Here is a 17,389-nt window from a genome sequence, read left to right on the forward strand (position 1 = left end):
TCAAGGAAGTGCAAATCAAAAACACAGAGATTATCATCTAACACCATTAGGATGGCTACTATCAAAAATAAACAGAAGAAAAATAAAACCCACCAGAAAAGTGTTGGCAAGAATGTGAAGAAATTGGAACCCTTGTGCACTGCTGATGGAAAAATAAAATGGTGCAGCTACTATGGAAAACAGTGAGGAGGTTCTTCAAAAAATTAAAAACAGAATTACTGTATGATCCAGCAATCCCACTTCTAGGTAAATAGCCCATAAAACTGAAAGCAGGGACTCAAACACGTATCTATGCACCGATGTTCCTAGGAGCATTATTCACAAGAGCCAAAAGATGGAAACAACTTAAGTGTTCATTAACAGATGAACAGATAAATAAAATGTGGTATATACAGACGTACAGATGGCTCCTTCATGGATTACAGCCTTGTCATGACAAAGGGGAAAGGTCAATTTTCATTCCAATCCCAAAGAAGGCCAATGCCAAAGAATGTTCAAACTACCTCACAAACGTGCTCATTTCACATGCTAGCAAGGTAATGCTCAAAATCCTTCAGGCTAGGCTTTAACAATATGTGAACTGAGAACTTCCAGATGTACAAGCTGGATTTGGAAAAGGCAGAGGAACCAGAGATCAAAGCACCAACATTCCGTTGGATCACGGAGAAAGCAAGGGAGTTCCAGAAAAACATTTACTTCTGCTTCATCAACTAAACGAAAGTCTTTGTGTGGCTCACAACAAACTGTGGAAAATTCTTAAAGAGATAGCAGTACCAGACCACCCTACCTGTCTCCTGAGAAACCTGTATGCAGGTCAAGAAGCAAAAGTCAGGACTGGACATCCAACAATGGACTGGTTCAAAATTAGGAAACAAGTACAACAAGGCTGTATATTGTCACCCTGCTTATTTAACTTATAGGCCAAGTACATCATGTGAAATGCCAGGCTGGATGAATCACAAGCAAGAATAATCAAGATTATCAGAAGAAATATCAACAACCTCAGATATGCGGATGATACCACTCTACTGGTATGGAACCAATGAAGAGGAACTGACGAGCCTCTTGATAAGGGTAAAAGAGAAGAGTGAAAAAGTTGGCTTGAAACTCAACATTCAAAAAACTAAGAATTCAGACCCGTCACTTCCTTGCAAACAGAAAGGGGAAAGACTGGAAGCAGTGACAGACTTTATTTTCTTGGGTTCCAAAATCACTGCGGATGGCAACTGCAGCCATGAAATGAAAAGACGCCTGCTCCTTGGAAGGGAAGCTCTGACAAACCTAGATAGCATGTTAAAAAGCAGAGACATCACTTTGCCAACAAAGGTCCACATAGTTAAAGCTATCATTTTTCCATGAGTCATGTATGGATGTTGAGAGTTCAATCATAAAGAAGGCTGAGCGCCAAAGAACTGGACTCATATTCATTGGAAGAACTGATGCTGAAGTTCCAATACTTTGGCCACCTGATGGGAAGAGCCAACTCATTAGAAAAGACCCGGATGCTGGGAAAGCCTGAAGAAGAAAGGAGAAGGGGGCAGCAGAAGATGAGATAATCAGACAGTATCAAGGACTCAACTGACAAGAATTTCAGCAAACTCTAGGAGATAGTCAGAGGGCTTCCCAGGTGGCACAGTGGTAAAGAATCCACCTACCAGTGCAGGAGACGCAAGAGAGAGGGTCTGATCCCTGGGTCGGGAAGATTCCCTAGAGTAGGAAATGGCAACCTACTGCAGTATTCTTGCTGGGATAATCCCATGGACACAGGAGCCTGTCAGGCTACAGTTCGTGGGGTCTCATAGTCAAACACGACTGAGCAACTGCACAATAAGAACAAATATACAGATACTGGAATATTATCTAGCCTTAAAAAGGAATGAAATCCAGACATAAGCCACAACATGGATGAACCTTCAGGACATTATGCGAAGTAAAATAAACCTGTCACAAAAGACAAATACTGTTTGATTCCACTTATATGAGATATTTAGAGTAGTCAATAACACAGAGACAGAAAGCTGAATGGCAACTGCCATAGGCTGGGGGTAAGGGGGGAATGAGAAGTTACTGTTTAGTGGGGACAGAGTTTCAGTTTTACAAGATGAAAAGAGCTGTGGAGATCAATGGTGGTAATGGGCTACACAATGATATGAATGTATTTAACACCAGTGAAAAATGGTTACGGTGGTAAATTTTATGTTATGTGTATTTTACTACAATTTTAAAAATGTATACATAAAAGTTAAATGGTTAGGTATGGTTTTTCCATTATTAACTATGTTCTTCCTGATGGAGTACAGATAATAAATTCATTTATTCTGGGGGAGGACACATCAGGGGGACAATTCTGTAAGCTCTACATCAGGCTACATATTTTTAGAATCTAGAGAGCTCCTAATAATTAGAAAATCAATTAGAAAGTGACAAGCACAAATAAAAAGATGCACAGAGGACAGGAACAGAAATTCACAAATGGCCAATAAAAGTGAAAAATGTTCAAACATTCTAGTATTAAGGAATGAAACATGAAACAAAACACCATTTTCAACTATCAAATTTAGTTTGGGGAGAGATGAAAATAAGGTATGTTGAACAAGGGACACTTGCTCCCAATTCACACTCATTGCCTTCTCTTCCTCACTCCCATTCAGTTACTTCCATCTGTTTCCACCTCCAACTTCCAGTCTGGTTAGTAACGCCAATGACCAAACTAATAACCTCTGTGTTGCCAAATCCAAGTGAGCACCTCATTAAACATCTCAGAAGCACTGAGGAATCAAGACTCCGTGGACCAGAAACTTATTTCTCATGGCTCCCATGATACTAGTTTCCCGCTTTTTCTCCTACCTCACTGGCTGTTCCTTCCGTCCTGTGCTCAATCTTCTTCCTCTATAAGATCTTCAAGCATTAAAATGCCTGCTGCTACTGCTAAGTCGCTTCAGTCGTGTCCGACTCTGTGCGACCCCATGGACTGCAGCCTACCAGGCTTCTCCGTCCATGGGATTCTCCGTCCATGGGATTCTCCAGGCAAGAACACTGGAGTGGGTTGCCATTTCCTTCTCCAATGCATGAAAGTGGAAAGTGAAAGTGAAGTCGCTCAGTCATGCCTGAGCCTCACTCAATTATTCAATTTTCTATATAGTTTTTACCTAAGTGCTCTCAGTTCAGTTGCTCAGTCGTATCTGACTCTGCGCGACCCCATGGACTGTAGCACGCCAGGCCTCTCTGTCCATCACCAACTCCTGGAGTTTACTCAAACTCATGTCCACCGAGTCCGTGATGCCATCAACCATCTCATCCTCTGTTGTCCCCTTCTCCTCCCACCTTCAATCTTTCCCACCATCAGGGTCTTTTCAAATGAGTCAGTTCTTTGCATCAGGTGGCCAAAGTATTGCAGTTTCGGCTTCAACATCAGTCCTTCCAATGAACTCTCAGGACTGATCTCCTTTAGGATGGACTGGGTGGATCTCCTTGCAGTCCAAGGGACTCTCAAGAATCTTCTCCAACACCACAGTTCAAAAGCATCAATTTTTCGGCACTCAGCTTTGTTTATAGTCCAAGTCTCACATAACTACTGGAAAAACCATAGCCTTGACTAGACAGAATTTGTTGGCAAAGTAATGTTGGCAAAGCTTTTTAACATGCTGTCTAGGTTGGTCATAACTTTCCTTCCAAGGAGTAAGCGTCTTTTAATTTCATGGCTGTAGTCACCATCTGCAGTGATTTTGGAGCCCCCAAAAATAAAGTCTGCCACTGTTTCCCCATCTATTTGCCATGAAGTACTTTCAGGTGGTCTCAAAACTTTGAATATCATCTATATACTGAGTACTCCCAAATTTTTATCTCCAACTCTAAGGTCTGTTCTGGAAGCTCCAAACCTGCACATCCAACTGCCTCTTCAATATACTGACTTCATATCTAAAATACATTTCAAATTTAATACACCTAAAACAGAACTCATGATTTCTTCCACCTCAAACTGCTCTCTTCCATTCTTCTCAGTGAACGCTGCCATCTACTCGAAGTTGCTCAAAACAAGTATCAAAAAACAGAGTTCTCTCCCTTTCCCTCACCAATTCATTTCCAAGTCTCGTTCATTCTACCTCCAAAATATCTGTTAATCTTTCTACTCTCCTCCATCTCCAAACCATGGACCCAGTTCAAAGTACTGTAAACTAACCAACCTTCCAGTTTCCACTCTTGCTCTTCCTCTGCACAGCCGTCAGATTATGCTTTCCTTCTTAAAACCTTCAAAGAATTCTCATAAAAGTGAAATTCCTAAGAACAGCTTTACCTGCTCCTATCTTTGAAAGAACATCTACAACCAAAAATATACTCAATGATAACTCTACACAATAAAACGATGGTACCTTTCCTCATTTTTCTTTCCCGTATTTTAAATTTTTTCTATGAATGCCTGCTCCTTGCTCATTAAGAAAGTAAATTATATTGCTGAATAGTACATAACATTACATTGCATTTTAACATGTAAAAGAGAAAAGGGAATGCAAAATGGTAGTTAAAACTCGGTAACAGTTACAAGCTTAAAAGAAAATACAAGCAAACATCAAAATTCTAAGAATGAGGAGTCAGGGTTGTACAATTATTGGTGCTATTTTTCTTCCACTTCTATTTTTTTTAACATAATTACAATCATTAAAAAAAAAAAAAGGTTATGAGATAAACCTGTCTTCTGCAATCTGGCCACAACCCACCAAACCAGCCTTTCTTTTTCCCAAGTACTCATTTTCCCAAGCTTTTCACTCCAACCCCGCGCTGTCTCACACCTCTGATGCTTTAACGCGGGCACCATCCCTGGAATATCCTCCACCTTTCTAAATCCTACTCATCCTTCACGGCGGAGAGGAACGACAGGGAAGGCGACAGGTTGGAGGGAGATTCCAGGATTCTTGCTGATAAATTCACAACTTGCCGGTGCTGGGACCAAATTTCGTCTCCAATCCCACTGCAGGCCACCAGGTTTAACATCCTAAAAGCTCCCGCCACTGGGGCCCAGGGAACCCATATCCTCTCAGAAAGCGCGGTGCCCCTTAGAAAGAACACCCCCCCATACCCAAATTCCGGGTTCCCGCTGCGGAGACTCCCCAGCCACACACACTCACCCTGGACCCAGTTTCCTCCTCCGGGGCCTCTCCCCTCCCCAGTCACGCGTCCCCTCCCTCCCTCAGCCAGGGGGCCGGCGCCTCAGGAGGGGTGGGGGAGGGGCGCGCACGTGCCCGCGCCGCCCCCGCCCAGACAATGCCCGGGAGAGCGGAGCGCGCGCCCGGCGGTCCCATCTCGCTCCCGCCAACACTTACCTTCTTTCTGGGTCTCCGGCTTAAGCGCAGACACCGCCGGGTGCCGCGAGAGGGCACGGGGGAGGGGAGGAAGCGGGCCGAGCCCCGCAGAGCCGCCCCACCACGAGGCCCCAGCGACCCCGGAGCCCGCGGAAGCACACGGCTCGGCGGAGCCCGCCCGGCCCGTTTGGTCCGGACGTCAGCACCAGGGACGGGGCGGGGCGCGCGCCGCGGCGGCGGCGGCGGCGACGCGCGAGGTTCCGGGGGCGGAGCTCGAGAGGTTGTGGGCGGGGGGATAGAGCTCGCAAGGTTGTGGGCGGAGCCGCGGCCGGGGCCGGGGCGGGGCTGAGGCTGTGCCAGACTCTCACCGTGACCTGCACTGCCGTGCTGCCTAGGGAGAATGGGCGTCTGTTCTGGTGAGAGCACCATCATATATAATTTTCTCCTTAGAGGAAGGTAGCAAGTTGCAGCCCCAAGAAAATATTCTGCCGGCATTTATGAAGCTTCCACAGCAAAGAAAACAGTAGCTATGATTTTCGTGTGTGTAATCCTTTATACCAAGCTTTATGCTAGGTGTTAGGGATACAAATAACTATAGTTATTACTAACCTGTTTTACAGATGCAGGAACGAAGGCTCAGAAAGGTTAGATCTTATCTAGGTCATGCAACTAGTAGTAACAGTCCATCAAGTTCTGTCTTCCACCTAAATATCTCTTGAGCTCAGCCTTCCTTTTCCTTCTCCCTGTGCCCCAGTACAGCAAATCCCATATCTATCTGCCCAAGTCTGCTATAGCCTCACATCTGGTCTCCAGGGATCTATTTCTGTCCCCCTTCAATCTGTTTTCTTCACTAGGTAAAGATTTACCATTGAAATTACCAAGGTTTCCATTATTTTTTCACTGTACATATATGTTATCAATTTTTTGAATGTGGTTGATGTTTAGTAAAAACGTTTTAAAGGATTTACTCCTATATTACCAATAGCAAGTCCAGTGCATTGCACATAGTATGCAGTCAAAATGTATTTGTTGAATAAATGAATAGTGGGGCCAGTACTCCAAAGCCCTGCATGATAAGGGAATACAGGGATTTATAAAATGTCATTGTTGGCCTCCTGATCTTAATGTCTATTTAGGGTAAAGGCAGATTAAAAAATTTGTTCAAGACTTCTCTTATGGTCCAGTGGCTAAGACTCCGCATTCCCAGTGCTGGGGGCCTGGGTTCCATCCCTGGTCAGGAAACTAGCTCCCACATGCTACAGCTAAGGGTTTGTGCGCCACAACTAAGACCTGGTGCAGCCAAATAAATAAATATCTTTTAAAAGAAAGCAATATTTGTTTAGCAAATTTTTTGTGTGTTTCTATTCTATGTCCTGGCACTATGTGCCCAGCACTATGTCAGATACTGTGAATCAGAAATGAACAAAACAGTTTCTGCCCTCGTGAGATTGAGAGTCAATCTAATCTGAAAAGCCAGGGAAGAACTCACTTAGCCTTACGCTAAAACCCAAAAAGAGGATGGGAATTGGGAGATAAAAATAAATTTCACAGAAAAAAAGGTAGGATAAGTGGTCAGCATGGACATATCTGTATTCTCCCACTTTGGGGATCTAACCCTGAGGCAGGGGATTAGAAATATCCAGCTAAGTGTGAAGGAATCTTGAAGCCCACTGTCTCTGGCCCAGCTTGGAAGGCTGCCCAATTCTGGCAGAAGTCTCACATTGATCAGGGCTTAGGAAAAGACAGCGGCATTAGGGAGAACAAAGAATCTGAAATGGTGCTGCTGCATGCCCACAATTTGCAGATGGTGTGCCGGAAACCCAGACTTGTCTTATGCTTTCTGCCAGGCAAGAAGAAAGTAGCATGAGAACCATGCAGGTAATGGCTGGAGAATGTGGCTAAGACCCCAAGGATGGGCAAAGCTGAAAACCCCAACAAGAGCTGAAGTGCTCCCAGTCAGCTGATGAGAGGAGCAGGGATGGGAAGGTGAGACATCAGAGTCTCAAGGTACTAAAGTAACAGATTATGAGTTGACAGTCAACAACCTCAGCAGCTGATACCGGGCCCTGGTGACCAGGTATGACTAGGGACATGGCTGGGAAGGCCAGTGAGGACCTAGGCTATAGCTCACAGCTCTGCACACACACCTAAGACTCCTCTGGCCATTGCCTCAAAGCTTCTCTTTGGTCCCACAGGCCATCTTGGAATGTCAAGAGTGAGGAGGGGAAAGTTCTGATAGGACTGTAACTTTAAATTGACTCTTCACCCAAAATGAGATGGTTTAAGACCATACAACTTTGGCAAGCTTTTTTTTGTTCGTTTTACCAGAGTACATTTTTTAGATTGAATGAAAGAGTCTTTAAATTCTATAGTGCTTTGCAATTTTCACAAGTTTCACATGCATAATTTCATGTGATTCCATAATAATCTGTTCTTCCCTCTATGCCTGTATTCCCGCTCTTCATTCCCTCTCCCCATTGGTAACCACTAGTTTGTTCTCTATGTATGTGAGTCTGCTTCTTTCTTGTTTCATTCACTAGTTTGCTGTATTTTTTAGATTCCACATATAAGTGATATTGTACAGTACTTGCCTTTCTCTGACATTTCACTTAGCATAAGGCCCTCCAAGTCTGTCCATGTTGCTGCAAATGGCAAAATTTCATTCTTTTTTTAGGCCGAGTGGTATGGCAAGCCTAAATTTAGCCCAGTCCCCAACAGGAATGAGAGCCCATGAGAAAGCTGGCATCGCTTGAAGAGAAATAACAACTTCTGATTTTTATACATAATCACCCAGTGTATACAATTCAGTAACAGGAATAAGCTCTAGGAAGTAAATGGGCAGGGTGCTAAGAGAGCACAGCACAGGGGAACCAAATTTAATATGGAGGTAGAAAAGGCTTCCCTGAAAAAACATTAAGTAAAACCTGGAAGCAATAGGAGCTGTCAGATCATGATAAAACCTAAGACAAAGTGAGAGAAATCCAGGATAACTTCAATGAGAGCAGAGTGCCTGGGTCTGGGGCTGGGAGTCAGACAAGAATAAGACTGTGCAGGTAGGTGGTGTTAATCTTTACCTAAAAGCAACAGGAAGTCATCAGAGGGTTTTAAGCAGAAGAGTAATGTACTTAATTTGACCTTTTAAAGTAATGTAGCTCTTTTTCATGGCGCCTCGGAGGCTGTCAGCTGCTTCAGAATGAAGCTGAACATCTCTTTCCCAGCCACTGGCTGCCAGAAGCTCATTGAAGTGGACGATGAACGAAAACTTCGTACCTTCTACGAGAAGCGTATGGCCACAGAAGTTGCTGCTGACGCTCTGGGTGAAGAATGGAAGGGTCATGTCCGAATCAGTGGCGGGAACGATAAGCAGGGTTTCCCCATGAAGCAGGGTGTCTTGACCCATGGCCGAGTTCGCCTGCTACTGAGTAAGGGGCATTCCTGTTACAGACCAAGGAGGACTGGAGAGCGAAAGTGCAAATCTGTACGGGGTTGCATTGTGGATGCCAATCTGAGTGTTCTCAATTTGGTCATCGTGAAAAAAGGGGAGAAGAATATTCCTGGACTCACTGATACTACAGTGCCTCATCGCCTGGGTCCCAAAAGAGCTAGCAGAATCCGCAAACTTTTCAATCTAGCAGAATCCGCAAACTTTTCAATCTCTCTAAAGAAGATGATGTCCGCCAATATGTTGTGCGAAACTCCCTAAACAAAGACGGTAAGAAACCTAGGACTAAAGCACCCAAGATTCAGCGTCTCATGACTCCACGAGTTCTGCAACACAAACGCCGGCGTATTGCTCTGAAGAAACAGCGTACTAAGAAAAATAAAGAAGAGGCTGCAGAATATGCTAAACTTTTGGCCAAGAGAATGAAGGAGGCTAAAGAAAAACGGCAGGAACAGATTGCCAAGAGACGGAGGCTGTCCTCTCTGAGAGCTTCTACTTCCAAGTCTGAGTCCAGTCAAAAATGAGATGTTCTAAGAGTAACAAACAAATAAGATCAGACATCAAATAAATAAATAAATAATGTATTTGACCTAGCAAATGGGTGGGGAATGACTAGAGGGATGTGTGAACAGAGAAGGAGCCACACAGTTGGAAAGCAATTTGATCATCTAGGTGAAAAATGAGGGTAGCTTAACCTGGGTGGTGGACATGGAAGAAAACAGAAAGATTGTAGAATGGCAGAGAAAGTACTGACAGACTTGGTAATGAACTGGGAGAAGACCGGGGAAGAGAGAAAGGGATTAGCCCCTGCTAAACCAAATGGCACCAGAGAAAAAGTTGCCCCAGGCTTCAAGCAGGCTTGCCCTGCACAGGGGCCCGCAGCTGGAGGATGGATTTCAGGCCCCTCCTTGTCCAGGCCTCCTACGCAGTGTTAACCTGCCCTGGAGCCTGGAAGGAGATTAGGAGATAAAGGACTGAAAGGGACTGGTTTCTGGAGCTGGCAGATGGTGGAGGGTGGTGCCATTTGCTAAAGGGACAACAGATTTTCTGTGTTGGCGGCAGTGGTGAGTGAATCAAACATTCTTGGGAGAGGGCTCCCCTGGTGGTCCAGTGGTTAAGAATACGCCTTCCAAAGCAGGGGACGCAGGTTAGGGTTAGACCCTTAGTTGGGGAACTAAGATCCTACATGCTGTGGGACATAAGCCTAAATGCCACAACTACTGAGCCCATGCCACAACTAGAGAAGCCCTTGTGCAGCAAAGAAGACCCAGTGCAGTAAAAAAAAAAAAAAATTTATTATTCTTGGACTATTTTAAGTTTGAGACATCCGCCTAAAGACACTAAACAGGTCTGTGCACAAATTCTGGGGCTCAGAGAATTGGTGGGTGATGCCATCAACATATCCTTATCAACAGGTGGCTCTGAGGGCTGGTGAGATTGCAGAAGCGATAGCACAGTTTAGGGGGTTGCATGGTCACAGCCAGCAATGTCACACTTGGCTTTAAACAAGCCACCATTTCAAATGTTGAGAAATATCACATCTTAACCTGGATTTCGCCTTCTATGAAAAAGGCCACCCACAATGCTATAATTAGATATTAGCTAACACTGTGAACCAAGGAGTGTTCCAAGCACTTCACAAATTTAATCTAAGTAACAACTTGATTATTATTGTATGTACTTCAAGGAAGAGAAAACTGAAGCACAGAGAGGTTGAGTAACTTAGCAGACAGCTAAAAAGTGGCAGAGATATGTTGCAGACCCAGGCAGTCTGGCACCAGGGTCTGAGAGCTTAGATACCTTGGGTACGAGGAAGTTACAACCCCATTAGAAAAGGCCTATTGTCTGCGGGGCATGGTCCGCCCAAACCCCATCCCAATCTGAGCATCAGTTGCCACTTATTGTTTTATTAACACTGCTATTTTCTGATATTGGAGTATTATTTCTCTATACCAAGTAGAACATTAAAAATACTAAGGTCATCTAAATTCTATGGGTAAGCATTTTAAAATTATTTTATTTGTGAAATTTCTGTTTAATGTTATCTGATCAAATAAAATTGATAAAAGCAGGCTAGTATTTGGATGAAATATGTATGAGAAACTCATAACTATGTTTCCATGCTTCTGATACAATCATACTTCTGAGGGAATCTATCATCCCAAGTATATGAGATGAAAACGACACAGAGTCGAGGCAACAAAATGTTAAATAACTTTTAAATTTCTTTTTTTAAATATTGATTTTAATATTTATTATTTATTTATTTATTTGGCTCCACCAGGTCTTATTTGTAGCATGCAGAATCTAATTCCCAGACTAGGGATCGAACCCTAGCCCCCTGCATTGGGAGCATGGAATCTTAGCCACTGGACCACCAGGGAAGTGCCTAACTTTTCAATTTCAGTTTTATCTAGGTAAGGTTGATATGAGACTGAGGTGGGAGAGACTTTGACAATATGCTTAAACTTAGTTTCAAGTCTTGGGGTAAAATAGAGTTTAAGTCAGTTTGGGGTCTTACAGTCTCTTAACTGGGAGAGGCAGGTGGGATGATTTAGGTGACTCACTAGTCTCTTAGTAAGAGTGTGAGCAGAGGGAGGAGGGGCTGGGTGTTAAATGTACAATATTAATGAAAGGAAAAACAATAATTATTAAAGTTTGTCAAGAAGGTTCTAGGAATGATGGCACTGACCCAGGAGAAGGAGCTGGCATTTGGGAGGGGGGCTCACTCTGGGAGCAGCAGCCAACAGCTTCTTGCAGGGCTCTGGTGGAGGGGCAGTCAGGGTAGAGGGCAGGAGTAGGCAGACTGAAAACAGCAACCAGAGAACCAAGGAAAGCCTCAGAAGGGTGATGAGCCCCAGGCTCTGTCTGAGTGGGAGGGGAATCTGACTCAGATGGAAAATTATTGCTAAGCTCTGACCCAGAGATCCCCACACCCGAGGTGTCTTGCCCTCCTCCCTAAGAAGACTAACCACCCTTCCTAAGATGAACAGGAGTGGGACTTCTGGAGCCCTTATGGTAGTGAGGTAACCAGATTGCAGACAGCAATTAGACTTTTAAAATGAGAACCTCACATGTACAGCCCCAAGCAAACTGTTAAAGTAGTCAGTGCCTGGGAATTACACACTCAAGTAGTTAAAAATAAATGATTGCCCCCAACCAAGTCCAAACAAGAAACCAAATGTTAAGTTGACATATTTGGAGTTTACAAAACTATATCCCACCCTTGTAGATCTTACCAAACTCTATGCTAACCCACAAAGAAACCATGCATTGGGCTTCTCATCTGTGGATTGGGAAGTCACTGTACATATGAATTTGGAGAGTGGAGGAAATGATGCAAGACATTTTCATTCATGCCCCCCAAAAGGGGGTTATTTATCCTAAAGGAAACTTCTTATGGCCGGAATCGGTTGAGTTCTCTGTATTTGTTTCATACAAAAATAAAGTCTCTAGATGAGGAGAACTTGGAGCTCTCATAATGTTGCTGATGTAGAAAGATGCAGGTGCTTTGGCAGACAGCTTGGCAGTTTCTCAAAATATTAAACACAGAGTTATCATGTGTCCCTGCAGTTACACGCCTAGGCAAATCCCAGGAGAAATGAAAGCATATGTCCACACAGAATTTGTACAGAAATGTTCACAGCATAAGTATGTATCTCAATAAAGTTGTTAAAAAAAAGATCATCTGACCATAGGCTACAAATATCTGAGAATTAATTGTAAAGTTAAGGTAATATACAATTTCAGCTGTAATATGATTTGATTGTGGTGGAATCTAGACAATGTAAAAAGGGAAATGTATAAGAACAGTTCTCCTTTAACTTCTGGGTCAGTTTTAAAGACTGAAAACTTCTGATTTTAATTTGGTTATATTTCCTTATGTCGTTCATCAGCTATAGGTATCTAGTTAATATAATACTGTGATATTTTCATTTATTATTTAGATTTCCCTGGTGGCTCAGACGGTTAAGCGTCTGCCTATAATATGGGAGACCCGGGTTCAATCCCTGGGTGAGGAAGATCCTCTGGAGAAGGAAATGGCAACCCACTGTTTTTACATTGGTTTTCCACACTATAGCTCTCTGTTATTAAAGATAAATAATAATGTGAGTGCTGAATTTATTTGTTGACAGAATTCTTTATATCCTTTAGTTTTCTCAATAATATTTACTTGTATTATCCTCTGTTAGCTTTTTTTTTTTTTTCAGTATTTGTTTACTTTATTTGGCAGCACTGGGTCTTAGTTGTGGCACACAGGATCTTTAGTTGAGGCATGAAAATGCTTAGTTGTAGCATGTCAAACCAGAGATCAAATTGCCAACATCCTCTGGATCATTGAAAAAGCAAGAGAGTTCCAGGAAAACATCTATTTCTGCCTTATTGACTATGCCAAAGCCTTTGACTGTGTGGATCACAATAAACTGTGGAAAATTCTGAAAGAGATGGGAATACCAGATCACCTGACCTGCCTCTTGAGAAATTTGTATGCAGGTCAGGAAGCAACAGTTAGAACTGGACATGGAACAACAGACTGGTTCCAAATAGGAAAAGGAGTACGTCAAGGCTGTATATTGTCACCCTGCTTATTTAACTTATATGCAGAGTACATGATGAGAAACACTGGGCTGGAAGAAGCACAAGCTGGAGTCAAGATTGCCGGGAGAAATATCAATAACCTCAGATATGCAGATGACACCACCCTTATGGCAGAAAGTGAAGAGGAACTAAAGAGCCTCTTGATGAAAGTGAAAGAGGAGAGTGAAAAAGTTGGCTTAAAGCTCAACATTCAGAAAACTAAGATCATGGCATCTGGTCCCATCACTTCATGGGAAATAGATGGGGAAACAGTGAAAACAGTGTCAGACTTTATTTTCTTGGGCTCCAAAATCACTGCAGATGGTGACTGCAGCCATGAAATTAAAAGATGCTTATGCCTTGGAAGGAAAGTTATGACCAACCTAGATAGCATATTCAAAAGCAGAGATATTACTTTGCCAACAAAGGTCCATCTAGTCAAGGCTATGGTTTTTCCAGTAGTCATGTATGGATGTGAGAGTTGGACTGTGAAGAAAGCTGAGCGCTGAAGAATTGATGCTTTTGAACTGTGGTGTTGGAGAAGACTCTTGAGAGTCCCTTGGAGTGTGGGAAGATCCAACCAGTCCATCCTAAAGGAGACCAGTCCTGGGTGTTCATTGGAAGGACTGATGCTGAGACTGAAACTCCAATACTTTGGCCACCTCATGCGAAGAGTTGACTCATTGGAAAAGACTCTGATGTTGGGAGGGATTGGGGGCAGGAGGAGAAGGGGATGACAGAGGATGAGATGGCTGGATGGCATCACTGACTCGATGGACGTGAGTTGGAGTGAACTCCGGGAGTTGGTGACGGACAGGGAGGCCTGGCATGCTGTGATTCATGGGGTCGCAAAGAGTCGGACACGACTGAGCGACTTAACTGAACTGAGCATGTCAAATCTAGTTCCCTGACCAGGGATCAAACCCAGGCCTCCTGCATTGGGAGCATCGAGTCTTAGCCACTGGACCACCACAGAAGTCCCTGTATCAGGTTTCAGAAATCAGTCACTGCCCAGAGTGCTATCCTGTTGACCCAGATGTTAGGAGTCTTATTCGGCCTTCACCCCAGCACACCCAAAGGCATATTGTGGGATGCTGTCCCTATGATCAGATCTCACATTCTTCCAACACCAGTGAACAGGGTGTTTTAGTTAGGAAGAGAAATCTTGTATAGGTTGAGCTTGGCAGTGAGACATACCATGTGCATAATAACTTTTATTCTTCGAACATTTCCAAACTCTTACACTTTGTATGGCCATTATGTTTCTCCTATTTTTACAAAATGCCTTATTCATATGTTCAGAGTAAACTCATCCAGGTTTGGTGTCCCCAGCTGAGCAGCAGATAATGTCAGGACAGTCATAAATGTGCCTAGAGAAGAATTGTGCCCATTATAAAAGGAACAAAAGTCGGGGAAACTGCCAGGATTTGCTGAGCTGCTTTGTATTCTATTCATTATAGATAACACCAAGTGGAGAATTTGAATAGTCAGAGTTTGTGTGTAGAATGAGCTTGGATCTTTATGGCCCAGAATGAAGGCAGTCTGTTTTAGAGTTTTTAAAATATATATAATAATAATACTGGGAATCATAGCTGGGAGCTTTTTTTTTTAACTCTTAATCCTATACTGCTTGTACAATGTTGATGTTTATATTTTGTGTAAAAGATTTATTTGTGCAAAAGCATAAGTCACAGAGAGAAGCTGTGCCTCTCCTCAGCCCCCGCTTCATCACTGGGTCTCTCTCCGTTTAGGTGTGGCATGCACAACAGTTTGGCAGATGCACACCCACTCCCAACCCTTCTCCCTTGCCTTCTTCTATTGAAGCCAGAGTTAAACACTCAATTTCCTCCCCTCCCTTCCAGCCAGGAGTGACTGTGTGACTCAGTTCCAGACAAGAGAACTTAGCCAAGTTCAAAGAATATAAAGAGAGACTCCCCCAAAAAGGGGAGAGCTGTAGCTAGTCCTGCCTTGGCCTCTCTGCCCCATTCTTCCTGCCTTGAATTTGGATGTCACATCTGAAGGTATGGTAGCCATCCTTCAACCTTGGAGTTAGAAGCCAACACCTTAAAAATGGGACAGAAAGAAAGCAGGAGACTGGGTCTTCTACAATGGTACCAGGCCTGGATTACCAACTTGCCACTATAAGAAAAATATCACTCGTTTCTTTAAACAACCTTTGGCCAGACTTTCTGTTGTTTTAGCCAAACACATTCCTATATGATACACATTCGTGTATTCCTATATGAGATTTCTTTGATGTGCTGCTTTCCTATTTTCCTCAGCTTCTTGGATAGCTCTTTCTCACTCTCCAGCCCCAGCTCCTCTTTCTCTGCCTATGCCTGAATGCTGAGATTTCTGTGTTTTCTGTCCTTGGTCTGTTCTCATTTCTTGAATAATTTTCTCCACGGGCACAGCTTCAACTACCCCTTATGTACCAACAAGTTCCAAATCTAGATCATGGACTTAGGCCTCCAACCTGAACCCGGACCATTATTTTCAGTACATTTACAACCTTTCCCCTTATAACTCTGGAGCAAATTGAGCCTGCTGCTGCTGCTGCTAAGTCGCTTCAGTTGTGTCCGACTCTGTGCGACCCCATAGACGGCAGCCCACCAGGCTTCCCCATCCCTGGGATTCTCCAGGCAAGAACGCTGGAGTGGGTTGCCATTTCCTTCTCCAATGCAGGAAAGTGAAAAGTGAAAGTGAAGTTGCTCAGTCGTGTCCGACTCTTAGTGACCCCATGGACTGCAGCCCACCAGGCTCTTCCGTCCATGAGATTTTCCAGGCAAGAGTACTGGAGTGGGGTGCCATTGCCTTCTCTGAAATTGAGCCTATTCATGATCAAATTCATCCCCCACCTCGCCCCACTCTCTGCCATCCAAGGCTTACTTTTCTCCTTTCTCTTACTATTTTGATTAGTTTCACCACCCACTCAGTTACCTGAGATACACACTTTGGAACCATCCACTCCTTGTTTACCCTCACAGGTAATATCCGATTAGTCTTTAGGTGTTACTGAATCCATCTCCTAAATTCTTCTTAGGTCAGCTCTCTCCTTTATTTCTTCCGCCATTGCCCTTGTCCAGGCGTTCACCCTCTCTGCTCATGGACTTCCTCTCCTCCCACTTGCTTGTTCTGCCTTCCTACTCTCCCTATCTACTATGTCTCAACTGCTTGGGTCAGCTTTCTACTACACACATCTGATCACTTCACTTTACTATTAAAAATACCTCCCAGTGACCCAGCCCCATTACCTAGAGCCAGTGGTTCTCAAATTTAATGTGCATCCACATTACCTAAAGGACTTGTTTGAAAATAGGTTGCTGGGCTCCTGCTCCAGAGTTTCTGACTCAGTAGGTCTGGGGTGGGTCCTAAAATGTGCATTCCTATCAAGTTTGGGGAAGGTGCTGGTCAGGAACCACATTCTGAGCACCACTGGCCTAGGCTAAAGTTAAAACTCATTAATATCTGGTTTAAAATCATTTACAACCTACTCTCCCAGTTTCTGGCTGTTGCTTACCACATTCTCTAAGTTTGTTTGTTTTTTGACCACACTGCATTTGGGATCTTAGTTCCCTGACCAGGGATAGAGCCCATTCCCCTTGGAGTGAAAACACAGGAGTCTTGACTACTGGACCACCAGGGAAGTCCCCATAAGTTACTTCTGAAGTCATCTTCCACTATTATGTCAAGGTCTTGATTGTTCTCTGCCTCTCTTCTAGAATGCACATCCCCTTCCCATTCCTGGCAAACTCTCTACTATCAAGGAAAGTCCAGCTCTGGCCTTCCCGTCTGAAGAATTAATTTACTGCTTCCTCCTCTACACTCCTTTGACACTTCATACAAAGGGTATGAAGACTTCATAGTTCTACTACCTAACCAGCGGTCCTCAACCAATACTAGGGCCACCACTTGGGAGCCTGTTAGAAAAGCAGAGATTCAGGCTGTATCCCAGACCCACTGAATCAGAATCTACAATTTAACAGAATCTCCAGGTGACTCCCATGCAACTGAAGTATGAGAAACACTGCCCTGCAGGGCCTTGCCCTGGGCGTTCTGATAGATGCTCCAA

The 17,389-nt window shown here is 43.8% G+C and overlaps 1 protein-coding gene and 1 pseudogene across 11 annotated transcripts in view; one reads left to right on the top strand and one right to left on the bottom strand.

Annotated features, from left to right (window-relative positions):
- The window catches only part of YEATS2 (YEATS domain containing 2), a 103,450-nt gene extending 98,041 nt beyond the window's left edge, over positions 1 to 5,409 (bottom strand). For 10 of the 11 annotated variants that reach the window (XM_061414407.1, XM_061414424.1, XM_061414390.1 and 7 more), the window contains exon 1: positions 5,319 to 5,409. The gene's annotated coding sequence lies outside the window, so the exon portion shown is untranslated. Of the gene's footprint in view, positions 1 to 5,123; positions 5,215 to 5,318 lie in introns of those variants that run through there. The other variant, XM_061414359.1, reaches the window with a different exon arrangement.
- Positions 5,410 to 8,470: 3,061 nt separating this feature from the next.
- Positions 8,471 to 9,291, top strand: LOC133254528 (small ribosomal subunit protein eS6-like; annotated as a pseudogene).
- The last annotated feature ends 8,098 nt before the right edge of the window (positions 9,292 to 17,389 follow it).

Source organism: Bos javanicus, chromosome 1 (genome assembly GCF_032452875.1).
Source record: "Bos javanicus breed banteng chromosome 1, ARS-OSU_banteng_1.0, whole genome shotgun sequence".
NCBI classification, from domain to species: Eukaryota; Metazoa; Chordata; class Mammalia; order Artiodactyla; family Bovidae; genus Bos; species Bos javanicus.